Raw genomic sequence first — 14967 nt, 5'->3', positions numbered from 1 at the left:
CAGCATGCACGCATACAAACACACACACGCATTCCAACACACGTGCACTTTTACCAGCATTTTTCTTGGGTTTCTGCACGGGCGCACATGTAGGCACACAAACACACACAAACACACACACACACACACACACACACACACACACACAGTCCGTGATGATCTCCCCTTTACATAAACAAAGATAAGAGCAGAATCGGTCAGCGCAAGGCCCCAAGAGGTACAAAGCTATTACTTGGAGACCACAGACGCGTGGCTCTGTGTGTGTGTGTGTGTGTACAATTTTGTTTGTGTTTGTGCAGTGCCAGATCTCTTACAACAGCATGTGTGTCACAGCCATTTGCCCGTGTTGCAGAAATAACCACTGCTAACTGTGTGATGGGAGGCTGCCATTGGGAGCATGGGGTGCTGAACTACACTCTGACTTCCTTTCAACGTCTTTGCCACCAGCCGTCACAGCACAAAGACTCGAGAGTGATCTGACGTTGTAATCACAGCAAGCCACTGAACAATGTGCCAAAGGGCCCTGACAAGTTGACAATGACTTTGTCAGCCACAGTGTCTCACATCTTGCTAAGAATCACACCTTTGTCAAGCAGTGCGGGCCTACTTAGGTATGGGTTGGGCTGTCTCCAAGTTGATCCCTGACAAAATTCCAGCCCATTGAGGTGACACAGTACAAAGCGTTTTCACACTTTGCCAAGCTGACAAAGCTAATTACCGTGCTCAAATTCTCAGGATCAGACCTAGATCAAGTCTCCTTAGTTCTGTGAACGGCACACCTAGTGTCCCGAAGGGGAGGAAAATACCATCGATTTCCCAGGTCTGATCACAGAAAGTGTCTCATTGCTTTGTGATCCCTCGCTAAAATTCCCATAGTGCTACCATGAGTGAGCTGAAATGTAATTTCCTATTTATTAGCTTTCAAAACTTGTAGGCAGGAGTATTAAAAAAAAACTGCTGTAACAGTTTGCCAGGGGTGACATCTGTGACTCTACTTTTCTAGTTATGATTTTTTAAGAGGTTTTACAGGCTTGCTGTATATCCTACACAAAATCAGTGTCTTTACAACAAAGCATGATTTAGAAACTAAAAATAGACAGTTGCAGGCATTTCTTTCTGGCTAAGTGACAGGAGTTTGCCTTCTTGTTGCAGTGGAATGAATTCCTCAGCATTATGACCACATCAGTTCCTTCAGCTCTTTTGAAATAAACGCAGGACCAAGTGTGTTGTTATCAAAGCGTAGGCCTAGCCACCTTCTCCCTTTATGGGCATGTTTCACTAATCTCGCTACCGGCCTCTACTTTTTAAGTCGAAACAGGTGTTGCACTCAAAACGCAATCATGTCTCAGAGCAAGCACCTCTGCTCATACTCCTCCGTGTATGTGTTTTCTTTGTAGATTCCTTTCTTGGCTACATGGCCTACACTTTGTTTCATATGAGTTAGAGACTCACGGACGGGAGTCATTAGAGCTATTTTGATAGGGGTGTAATTCTAAGATGGACTTGCTAGGGGTCAGATATACTTGTTACAAGCCTTGTCGATATTTGAAAAAGCAATGAATTCTAGCGCTGGCACCAAACCAGTCAAGACAAAAGTCATGTGGATGTGAGTCACAACTCATCATTTCTGGTTTTGCCATCCACTGTGTGTGTTAGGAGGGAGGTGAGTTATATTGTCTGCCTTAAAATAAAAGCGATATAAAGTAAAAATCAATCTGGCACAAGACCCAGCAAAGGTTTCTGCTTTGGTCCCCTTAGCCACCCTCCTGTACGCCTTTTTTTCCATTTTCATGTCTAAGGATAGAGAGATTAAAGGGAGGCCATGTCTCAGCTCTGAAGAACTGCCATCACTCAAAGATGAGCAGCGCCAAGCTCCTCTCTCTCTCTCTTTCTCTTTGTCTCCCTATCCGTTGGATACAGAACATCCCCTGGTGCTCTTTGGCCCTTCTCTTCATCCTCAACCCACTCGCACACACATCACACCCATGATTTACTGTCATACTCTACTGAATGTGCCTGTATGCATGCATGTGTGTGGACATATGTGCTCTGTCTGCATGGCAGCGGCCACATCAAACACACTAAAGCAGCACTCCTCAGAGACATTCCCCCATCCATTCTCATTCCCCCATAGTGATTCCAATACAGAAAAAAGTCAACATTTCAAAACCTGAAAAAATTCATAAATAAAAGTAAAGGCAGACTTCGTCTGGCAAAATGTCTGTACTTAAAGTTTCCAAGTATGTGTCTGGGGAGGAGATCTGGTGGGACAGAGCTTTCGTCGGCTTGGAAGAAGTAGAAACGGATGTCACACTGGAAATTTATACGGTGTGGTTCAGGGAGCAACGGCTGTAAATTGACAAGTGATGCTTGTGAGCAGCGTTACCCGTCTGTTTCCCTTTCTCTCATCTTCTATCTTTTTCCGCTCATCTTTTCTTCTCTTAGCATGGCTGTTACCTCTTACATCTGTGCTCGCCCCAAGCATTATTGTTAACGGGTGAGAGCTACAAAAACAAGCCAGAAGACTAAAAGGGGGGGGGGGGGTGTAGCTGTGCGCTGAGACGTGGGAGAAAATTACTCATATTCGCTTCCCAACATGAAATAGTGACAGACTAAAAACATCAAATACATCTGAAGCCAGTGTTTTTAATCTTTAAGCAATGTTTTGTTTGGATGGATGTGATCCTTAAGTCCCGTTTTGGCAGAGAAGTTGGAGTATGAACTGAAATGGAACTGGAATTTATCTCTAACCATATAAATACCAGATAAACCTGAAAATGTTTTTTTTTTTTTTTTAATTGGATGCCCTATTACTAACATTAACTGTAACCCTTTCATGTCTTCCTGGAAAAATGTTCACTACAGCAAAGGCTTTTAGGCCACAGGGTTGAGCAGAGTATATCTGTACTACAGTTTGATCGGGTCATTCTACTGTATAAATGTCTCTAATGGCAGCACTCTTTTTAATAATGCAGGATCCTCTTTTTTCTGTCCCTCACCTCACATCACATCATGTTTAGAGTGACAGCCACAGGAGCCACAATTCCCCTCTGTCTGCAGCAGGTCACCTGGACTCAAGCACTCACAAAGAGCCATGCTGAGGGAATTAATTTCAATGCTTAAAAAGAATGAGAAAAAAAAAGAAACTGGGCTACTTACAGTAATATTGTGTTATGAAGAGATTTTTGTAGTGCTAGGAGAGACTCTAACGCTGCTCTCTTGAACAAACGAGGACAGGACAAACTCTACCTTTGTTTCCACTCGTGCCATCTTTCTCCATATCTCTATCTTACTCTCTACTCGGAAATTGACCAAAAACAATCCTGTTTAAAAATCATATTCTAAGATAAGAAAAGAAGCAATGTTAACCTGTCTATAAGGAAATACAGTATAAGCTCTGCTTTAATGCAAAGTACTGAGATACAAAGAACTATATAAAAATGTATATGAATCCAAACTCTATAATTCTGGATTCAGAGGATTTTTTTAATGTTGATAATAATTTTGAACACCAAGATGATCCCCGTGAACCCCTTTCAGACAATGGACTGTCTCAAGCCACACTGTACGAGTCAGCGCACATTCTGCCTGGGCAATGTTTAGCAATGACATCTGGCGGCCTATGCTTTTCTCCCACAAGCACCGCCGTACGCCGATTGAGAAGAGACAGATGCAGAGACCACTGCGGCAGCTCTCTCTCTCTCTCTCTTTTCTTTCTCCCCTCTTCAAGTGTTCCAATTCTTTGTGATACGGGAAACATGCTGTCACATCTGGGCCTTACAGGGAGAAAGAAACATGAAGGGAGTGAAAACTACGAGACAAAGATGGGTAGGGGGATCATCAGGGCGAGGAACTCTCATACAACCACGCTCTCACACACATACGTGTGATATGTCACAGGTCAGAGCATCAATGTGGGTGCCGTGAGGGTGATGTCCCTTTAGGGTGACAGCGTGATAAGAAGGGCGTATAATACTGTAGCACCAGTGCAGCATGGTGTGCGTTACTTGCTGCACCCCTACCTCGTTTCTTCCGCTCTCTCCTCCTCTCATTAACCTCGCCTCTGATTGCCCCCAGGCCTCCCTTGTGCTAATTAGAGGGGGGAAATATGTCTACGGTGCATGCACCCCTGTTCAAACACACACACACACACACACACACACACAATTCTGCACAGCTGACAGAAAGGCTTCTGTGACTGTAGGTGTGAGAATGAAAGGCTCGTCTCCTATTGTGTTTCATCTAGGTTCTGAACGTGTTGGCAACCGCGGGGCTAACCCCAGCAGGTGATGGTTAGCAGCGCTGTTGATTCCTTTCACAGAGACAGCCTTTATCTCCGTGGCACTCACCTCTTGATTTAGCGCGGCTAAATCAAGAGGTGAGTGTTTGTTTCAACATGATATAATTAGGGCTGAGGAGGATCTGAAACTGTGAAGTCATTTGAGTTTCTTAACCGCCCTTTTCAGTCCTTACTTATAAGTGGTATCACTTTAATATTACAACTATTTCATAAAAGTTTGAAATTTAGGACAAAAACAGAATCAGAAGATAATCTAATAGATTAAAAAAAAATACTAAGTAATGTTGTTTTTTCACATTTAATAAGGATTGACCTCCTGGTGAGATTCTGAGAAGGATGTAGATTAATTGATTGCTAAGTTGAATCCCTTTACTCTGAATCCCAGCTCCATAGTGAATTAAAGCCTATTGAAGGAGAAGCTGTGCGACTTGTTCAAGCACAGACATTTCTAATAGCACTTTGACATCTCCATTCAGGAGGCTTTTGTGTTCTGGGGAGCAATTTGTGAATAAAGAAAGGGCCCCTTTTCTGTTCCTATTTTTGTTGAACATGATGTTAGGGACAAGTACGAGCCCGGACAAACACGCTGTGGGAGTTGTACAGCAAATAGCCATTTGTACCTGGACTGGATCTGGGGAGAACTGGGGTAAAAGAAGAAAAAGAGGGACGAAGAGAGAGTGAGGGGGAGCACAGATAGATGGACGCATAAGGGGGAGAGAGTATTTAAGAGCACTTGAGTGCCAGCAGAGATGTAGTCACTTCTCCCTGTGGACAAAACCAGGCCCCTCTGCACCATGGCATGATTTTTCACTTTAGCAGGCACCACTCAGTACTCCTCCTGCAGTCGCCCTCTCCTCTTCTCTCAGTCACTGCGTGCTTCAGTGCTTCCATCATTCCCTTTCATTCACTCTGACTACGAGACGCACATGTTCACACACACTCACACAAGTGCACACGCGCACACACACACACACACACACAATTTGAACCATTTGCCCCCCTACCATGGTTAGTAAATAATTCCATTGTGAGGGCCATTAGCGATGTATCTCAAGGGTTAAGAGGGGAAATACACAGGCAGTCAGATGGGCGATTAGACAATAAGAAGATGAAACGTCTACTATTGTTTTGTTGCTTATTGTTTCACAGAGCTCACATTAGAACTGTGGCTAATTCATATCCTTAATGTCCCTTTATCTGCCCTCTTTTTCTTCTCCAGAGGCCAAACACTGCAGAGGAGAAGACATTTAAACACGCACACATGCAAAAATACACTCAGATTATTTGTACTGCTACTCTCACATATGGCAGCTGGTTACTCTGCCAAAATCTAATAATCAACAGATTCGGTTCCCAATGCTGTTAAAGATTCAACATCTCTTCGGACTTAAGAAAGTGTAAGATGTAATTATGCAAAATATAGAGAGGGCAGAGCCAAAAGATTTTACCAGTCCTCCTGCAGGCTGACAGGGAAAACAACATTTTGTGTTAATGTACTGTGCGCCTTTGTTTCTGTATGAGTAAGGCCACAACCATGTGACTTGCCATCTTAGCTGAGGACAGCACCTTACAAGGCTACAACGCAGTCTTACCAGTGACCTAACCTTTTAAGAATTAGTGTCACTAAGCCAGAAGCCTTACTCAGGAAACTGACTCTGAATGCTGCAATGTTAATCTAAATTGTGTGTAGCTGTGTGTCAGTGCATGGCTTGTCTCTGTGGTGTGTGAGTGTGTTTATGTGTCTTTAATGCCACATAGCCTGCAGTCAGTCCTGTACGAGGGAACCTGTGGACACACTAACGGGTCCTCAGAGCCCCTAGTTCAGCCACTGTCAGAGGGATCTTGTATTTTTCCACAGGCATGTCAAGAGGATTACACAGTCCCTCTGCTGTTTCACTGATCCCCCCCCCCCCACCAACCCACCACCTACAGTACACACACACACACACACACACTCGCACTTCAAAGCAGCTCAGCGTAGTGCCCAGCACTGAACGAGGGGCACACTGGCCTACTCACTCAGCAGGCCGCTGGCAAACACTCCACATCTGCCTGCAGGGATTGCCAATGGCAAGCACGGTCTCTGTGTGTGTGTGTGTGTGTGTGTGTTTGCATGTGTTTCTATGAGTGTAATTGTTTTTTAGGAAAAGAGGACTAATGCTCGGAAAGTTTTTTTTTCTTCTTTTTTTATCAGATAGAGACCAGTTTCTAATACTTCTATTAAACACTGACGAAAAAGGGCAACTTAAATTATAATAGCACCTGGGCGCACAGGCCGAGGGGGAGATATTTCATGTGTGAATGATCCTTGATCAATACGTAGAGATTAGTGGTAACATGGTTCCTAATTACGCCCCCGTTTGACCATAGGCTCACCTTTTCTCCCACCTTTTTGTTTTTCTTCTCTTTCCAAGCTATGCTCCCATCCCACTCTTCCTCTGTCAGGCGCTTTGGCCTACACACAGGTCAACTATACAAGTACAATACAAATCAATGGGTTCACACATTAACACACAGACACACAGCAGATAAGGAAAGGGCTTCAAGACCTTTAACCTAAACAACTCTGGCCCTCCAGGTTGATCAATAGTCAGAAAAATAGCATTAACAACCAATCACACCCTTTCCATCGCTTTCGCTCTCCACTAATCATTCTTCCAATGTTATCTTTCCCTGTTCCTCAGCAGGAGATAGGAAAGTTTATTTCCCAGTGCTCCTTAGAAATCCCAGAAGCCTGTATGCCCCCATCTCAAATCCAAGCCACAGCCAGACACCCTGTTAGAGCCTATTACTAACACCCAATCCTCCCACCCCCTTCTTCCAACAAGACTCAGACAGACCTGGACATTAGCTAATCCATACTTATTGCATCTAGGTTCCTCTCAGAGTCTCGTAATTCATATGGAGAGACATATTAGCGCGACATATTAGGCTGACAACAGGTCTACAAGGTGAGATGCTACACTGACACTAAATGACTTAGCTGAAGCCTCGCGGGACGTTGTAGGGTACTGTTGCTAGCTGACAACTACAAGCTCAGTCTGCCCATATTGAGTTTCTGTGATGGCTGTTTAGCTTGTAGTGCTACACAGGGTGGGGGGTGGGGTGGGGGGTGGGCGGAAGGTTCTCCGGCTCATTGCATATACTGACAGGAACCCTGCAGACCACAAGGCTATAGGGATCAATAGCATTGCACTGCATAGCACTGCCAGACCAGGCCAGACACAAACACAGGAAGATTGCATTACACATGGGCTTAAATCAGTATTCAGTGTTATTAGTACAGAACAAACACATTTAATTTGCAATGCGATGCAGTCAATCAGTTCACATTGTATCACTTATCCTTTTTAAATAATTATTTTATTGCGTTTTTTTATTGCGAATTCATGCAAATACAATCATGAATTCTGTTCCCACTTGTACTTCACATCTACACAGGTTATGTTTATGTCTGGTGATCCTGGACCTTAGCCTCCAGGTGGCCCTACATCCCTCCTCTGAACAAACAGAACAGCAGGTCCCTCCACTTCCCCCATGTCACAGAGGCCAAGTCCAGACATTGTGCGGCCCACGGGCCTGCTGACAAGGCCACCCAGCCTGCCAGGGATTTGCCGCTGGGTCACAGAGTTGACATTTATTAAAGGAAGTTACACAGAGAGAAACAGGGAGTTGACAGTCCTCTTGTCACGTCGCACTACAGAATTTAGAAACCTGTGCAGTACACACCCCTCTCTGTTTCCAACAATAAAAGAAACAATGAAGCTGTTACGCATTGTATGACCCTCCCAGGCCCCACTACAATGAAAATGACAGCTTTCATTTCTCTGTAGATTGCCACTGGGATCAGAGTTCCTTGCAGGGATTTACAGCTTGAATCTATTTGAAGAATGTGTTGTATAATACAGATGTTTGATAAAGGCCAAAAAGCCAATTCTATAAAAACAAACCAAATCACATGCATAAATAAAAGCCTATATGTTACTCTAAGTGGGCAGTATGAATGATTGTAAATGAATATTTGTGGGCCGCAAGGGGGAATGCAGAGTTAAGCGGACCGTGAGGAACAATGAAAATTTAAAAAAGAGAAGTGGAGTGAAATGGATTGAGTGTGTTGAAGACCAGATGTGCTGTAGATGGATCAAACATCTGCTGCATCTGCAAGGCCTCAATGGTCTTGAATGACCCCCATCATCCAACCTTTTTCAGTAAGCGTCCTGGTAAACCTTTAGATCTTCACCGTCTGCCCCTTACGTAGATCAAATCTTGTTGAAGGTATTCATCTGAGTTATTGTATAGCATATGCGTTCAAAACATGTACAGAGATATAAAAACATCATATTTTACAGTGCATCTAATTTTACAGTGTAGTGGATTTATTTATTTTCTGTTTTTGTTCTCAATCCTGTGTGTTTTGATGGTCTAGAGCTTTTCTTGGTGTATAAGTTACAGTTCAGAGAGGCGGTACCAGATGGTAATGGTGTTTATTTTTGCAGTAAGTAATCACCATTCTGAAACTTATGACAGTAGACAGGCCAAGGGACCTGGAACCATGCCCCGAGAGACCTGAGCACCACTTCCTGTGGTACTCACATGATTGCGGACATAAGCATACACTATCACACACGCATATACACACATAAACACGAACATCCTCTGGGCCGCTGGTGATCTGAGTCCCTGGGCCACAGGGATAGATCTGTTCTGGCACACAGGTTTGGGTAGTGTACTGTAAATTACACTGCAGCCACACTGGCATCCTCTGCCTCGAAGATGAATGAGCTAACTTCTATGCCAAAGAACTATCCCAGCGAGGCAGTTTAAAATCAAGGATACTGCACCAGTTTTAATTTGGGACCATTTTAACTACTCTGTGCACCATTTTACTTTGATAAAACAACGCACTTCACAAACACCACTGCATATCAGCTGTACCCAAAAGCAATTTTTTAATGTGTTGACCACAATTCAATAATATACCATAAATAACATTTCACAATCCTCTCAATGCGTACTTTTTAGAATAACAAAAGAAAAAATATATAAAACAAGTCTTCCTTATTATGCATGGAGATGTATTTTAATTGTTGACCAACCTTTTTGTAACTTTATTTAGATTATTATTGGGGTATTTTTGGACAACTATAAAAAGATTTTTAAAAAATACAAGGAGAAATTGTACTTATTGTGTAAAACATGGACGTCGTCTCAGTTAGTCCTGAGCAACACCTTTTTTGCCAATCCTCCAAACAGTCTGTATCTTAGATTCTTTGTTAAGATAAGAGACACAGACTCCACAGGGGCACTCAGACCCCTAGTGGCCCATCCTCTTTCTGCGAGTCGGGCCAGTAGTGAAATACTGTCAGGAAAAGGAGTGTGGAGAGAAGGTACCAGAGAGAGAGGCTCGAGTTAATGGTCTTGCATCTTCCTGGCAGCATGTCAATAATGGCTCTGATCACATTAAGTAAAGAGTCCATTAGCTTATTCTCTTTCCTCCTGCATGCTCCAAGCAAAAGCATAGAGAAATAACCTCTAATGCAGTGAGGCTGTGTGCTACAGACACCTCTATCTGTTCTCAGCTAGACTAAAAACAAAATGACTTGGGAGGTTTACCTTAGGTACGATCCAATATCCAGTCACATCTATTTCCTTTTAAACAGTAAGGTGATGTGTTGATCATTCTGATGGGGCAGACGTCTATTCTTTGTCCCAAGTTGTAAAGAAAAGTTCTATGTGTTCATGAAAGTGTACCCATCACACATACAGAGAAAACTAACATGTCCACATTTTTTTTTGTAAGTCAAGCCCTATGTTTCGCTACCATTACTAGCCCTAGGGCATAATGATGAGGTTATTATACAAAAAAGGGAACAGAAATGACAGATACATAGAGGCACAGTAAAAACATGTAGCTACGTGGCCAATGAGCCAATTGTGAGCATATGTTAATACACCTTCTCTGCACCGGCATTCTGCCAAAATAGTAATCTAGACAAAGGAGATATGATATAAGAGGGGGAAAAAGCAGGTTGTCAGCTCCACCCCCTTTATCCTAACCAACACACACACAATGGATAGACAGACCATTTCTCAGCCGCCTCACTGCTCTCCATTGGCCCTGGAGGGGGCACAGCGGCCCCCACATCTGTCTCCCAGGCCCACGACAGACCTGGTTGCTGCATCCAGACCCAGCAGATCACACGAATCATCCTCAATTAATATGAACCATCAGGCATTCCCTCGCTGCTTCTATCACTCTACCCCTCTTCCCTGAGGCATCCCCACAAGCTCAGTGCTCGGCCTGCTGGGTTTTACTCATTGACCACAGCTACGGTTTCTTAGCACAGTTGGGCGAGGAAAGGCAACGTTATTGTATTGTGCAAAAACTGACAGGGAATCAATACAACAGTCCAGACCCAGACATCGCTCACATGTTAGAGCAGCAAGGCTGTTGTTCTGAGGTTCTGAACTCATAGAACAGCCAACTTTGCTCTGCAGCGCACCAGGTTCTGAAATGACTTCCATGTGCCGCCCCATCTGCACCTCTGCTGGGCTGTTGCCAAATAACTGTCCTTTCTACTTTTTAAAGATGCCGTGGGATAGAATTAAACAAAAATGGTGATGATGTGGGTTGTGGAGGTCAGAGGGGTTGGATGCATCAGAGGTCAGGAGAACTTTAAAAAATGATGGGTTAGGTTTTTTTAAATCCAGATAATGAAAAAGACAAGTCAGTGGGAAAAAAGAAACGGAAACTGTTCACTGATGGCCACCTGGAACATTGGGATGTGCCAGATTGTGACTCACCAGTCTGTGGTTCAGTCCTATAATAAACCCCCCCCCCCCCATGTCTCCCCTACCTTTCCTTCGACTTTGCACTGCCCTATAAATCTCACTTCAGTCGATTAGTGTGCCCTTAGCAACAACTAACACACAGTCATGAAATTTTAACCAAAGCCATGAGTTAAATCAGGTTGAGAGGTGAAGGCAGGGTATCTCGAGGCCAGTTGGATGATCAGGTTGTCTGGCCCAGCCAAAAAAGCCCTCTGGCCTTTTCACATTTACTCACACTAAAGCAAGCATTTCTCTATGGCAGTATTGAGCATATTGACCAATGTAAGGCCCTTTTTGTAATTGTGTGTTAAGTCATAAAGTAGGAATACGACTTTAAACTCAATGTTCCAAGCATGTGGAGGATAGCCCCCTGGTATTTACAAGATGAACAGAAAATCTGTCCATATCTCGCATTTGTAGGGAGTTTATTTCTGACCCTGCAAGAGACTATGGGAGGCAGTATTTTTGTTGTTGTTGCAATAAATCGGTTCATATGTTGGCTGCTATTTATTTATTTTTGCATTCTAATGTGTTGGAAGTGACCTTCAAATCAAACAAATTTAAGATTATAATAGATTTCCCTTTTTGTCCAGTAAATATTTAAAAAAAATAAAGCTAGTGATTGTTTTCTTTCATAATAATGATACTTTTCTATGATTGCCCAGTTAATGACATATTTGTATCCTTTTGCACGTCAACAGACAGCAAATGTTTTTATATTGCCTTCCTGTTTAATGAATACAGTTCATTTATCTGCAGTTTAGAGAACACACAAGTACATTGTTTTGATATAGAGTGCATAAAAGAGGAATTTACCAGGATCAGAGTGCAAAATTCAACCTCTATGATTCTTACAAATGTCCTCCACCCACATCTGGACATAGCTACTGATTTCCCTGTGGTCCATCACAAGGGAAGCAGTAGAGCTGGTTGTTCACACATGACCCATGACCTGCCACTGGGGAGCCAATGGGGGAGTAGTCTGTGTCTTGGGAGCTCTTGCCCTCTGATGTGATGGCTCCAGGCAGTGGGCTTTGCGTGAACCCATCCCCCATGGCACCCCTCGCCACTAGATCCTCTGCATTATTCATAAAGCCCAAGATGGGGTGAGGAGAGAAGCAGAATATGGAAAAGGAAACAGCAAGGTTCAAGACCTTCTCAGATCACAAGGAACTTCTGCTTAACCTCTCTTGAAGTGGCGAACTCAGGGATAGAGCAGTTTTTTAAGGAACCGGATCTGAAAGCAGGACTGGAGATCAATGGGGTGTCCCTTGAGGCTTGGTGGGGATCGCATCCATTGCAAGGTGATTGGTGAATCAATGTGGTTCCCATGATTCACTTTGCCATTGTGAGAACTGATCCTTTCAATTCCAAGTGATACTGACCTATGAATAGTTTACCTAATGCTAATGTCAAACAAGTGTACAGTAATCCTACACAGATTGAACAAAACACTTTGTGACAGTGTCTATGTTAACATGAATATTTTCACATCAGCTGTAACATTAAACCTACTCTTTCCAGGTCAGAGATCTCCTATTTGAACTTCTGTACAGAAGAAGAATTGGTCAATACATTTTACTTTTAGTGAATATTTCCCTTTTTCCATGTTTACAGAGCATGCTATGCAGCTCCACTGCCTACCAAATACACTCTGTCATTGTGTATGATAGGTGATGATTAGTGAAAAGGACATACATGTTAAGCTGTTAATCCCTAATGCACACCATGGAACCAACAACACTGTACACCCCAGCTCTTTACAGCACAGCACATACATTTCTAATTGCTTAATTGCCTGATTTGTTTTAACTGACAGTGGTGCCCTGGCCCGTGACAAGGCCATGATTTGCTCAACCTCATTGTCAGCAATTTGCAAGGTAGATACACACCCACTAGACAATATCCAGTGCCACAGTGTTAGGCACAGCCATGAATTAAGAATGCATTGCAGAGGCAGAGAGATGAATAAATACAGCCGTGGCTGGGTTAATTCTGAGAGACATGAAGGCAGAAGATAAAATAAACTAACAGCAGCATGCTGTCTACCAGATAAAGTGGGTACTTCATCGTCTCTCTGCTGTAATTATTGGCTAATAGTCATTAACCTGGCAAACAGAGGTTTAGCTGTATTGTTTAAAGGACTCTGGGATGCATAATGACAGACTAATATGTCATAGCACTGGGGGAGATGGGGGAGGGGTGGATTAATGAGATTTTACTGGAGGGAGTGAACAAGAAGAGGTGGGGCGCGTCTGGAAAATATAGGGGAAAGAGGGCCACATTAAGCTAATTGGAAGATGAGTGCCTACTTGTAAAAGTGCTTCTAATGGCATATTTGTTTCTCACACAGCATCACAAGGCTAATGCGGGGGAGGCCAGTTGTAAGACTTACTGTATAAAGAACTATAAAGTCCTGCATTGGTCTGCTCATATGTGTCAGCAAATATTGAGAGATAAAAATCAGATAAAGAATGAGATAAGAATTTTAATAAATAAGTACAATTCATTAAATTTATCATTTTTAGTGGGGGTCATGTGAATTAAATGCTTTTGTAACAAATGCTTTAAAAGGAGACATTACAATGTTAATTAAAAAAAAAAAAGATTCTATAGTTGCATCTTAGAAACTGCCATTACTGACATACCTGTTCTGCTGCATCAGAACCACGAGTAGTTTCCCTCGTTTGGACTCCACTGTAACTTATCCTGTCTCCTCACATCCTCTCCGAGACTTCCTTAGTAGATATCTAAACTTGACTCTGCTCAAAGCCCTGAGTCCATAACACCAGACAACATGTCCGTTAAGATGCCTCAGAAATTCAATTAAAGAAGTACTGTTTTGATCGTGTCCTCACCAGGCTCCAGTCAATGCAGACCTGAAGACCTGTTCTAGCAGCTTTAAGGCCCCTTTATAACTGATTGTTGAGGGTTTGGCCAGTGTCATTTTATACTGACTTTAGTTTCACTTCATGATTGGGGAAACTGAGGTGTAGGGTAGGAAAATGGAGTAAGTGCACTATAAAAATAGGGCTCTATATGTTCAGGTGCGTTTTAGATAGCAACAACCTTGTTGATATGCAGAAACCTTAAAAACGTTCATAAAATAATATAATTACAATAAAATACCCAAATGATTATGTTTCAAGATCGAGTAATTACTTGTTTAACATTCAAAAACATAATCTTTTGTTGTCACTAGAAACTATGCAAAATTATGGATTCATTTCTCAGAACTTTAATTTCTTCAACAATATGTAGTAGAACTATTTAAAGATTCACTTTCTAATCTGTTTTCAATCTGCTTATTTTGTTTCAATGAAATCGCATGGAAGCACTAATGCCCAGATGGCCATGCAGTATGAAATAATAGTGCCCAGGCTAGAATTTAAAGTCATTCCTCCAGGCAACAACTCCAGAGCGCGCACAGAATGAAAGTGTAAAATGTTTTTTAATGTATATTTAACAACAAATGCCCCGGTGACTATTGATGTTTCATCTCAGAAGAATCTATTTCTCAAGTATATCTGAGGGCATGAAATGAAACCACTCACTTTTATTTTCACTGTCTTTCTGCTCTTCTTCTTCTGTCTCTGTATTTTACTCTTTTTTCCATCTCTCTTTAAACATTTATCTTCTGTTTTCTCCTTACAGGCCCTTTGTGCTTTGTGATGTTGGTTTTTACAGCTTTTAACTCACCAGAGTTATCATTTATCTTTTATAGATGCCAGCAGCATTGGGCTGAAATGTTACCATTTTATGGTGGCTAATTGTCATTGTATGTTCTACTCCTAAGATATCATTTGCACTTGGTCCCCAAGAAACCTGTGTTTTAA

At 42.5% G+C, this 14967-nt stretch overlaps 1 protein-coding gene across 5 annotated transcripts in view; it reads left to right on the top strand.

The window, feature by feature from the left end:
- Positions 1 to 14967, top strand: part of bnc2 (basonuclin zinc finger protein 2) — a 154608-nt gene that overhangs the window by 124621 nt on the left and 15020 nt on the right. The window lies entirely within an intron of this gene.

The sequence above is a fragment of the Symphodus melops genome (genome assembly GCF_947650265.1).
Source record: "Symphodus melops genome assembly, chromosome: 2".
Taxonomy (NCBI): Eukaryota; Metazoa; Chordata; class Actinopteri; order Labriformes; family Labridae; genus Symphodus; species Symphodus melops.
The sequence above is the reverse complement of the archived record's forward strand: the minus strand, read 5'-3'. Positions and strand labels throughout refer to the sequence as shown.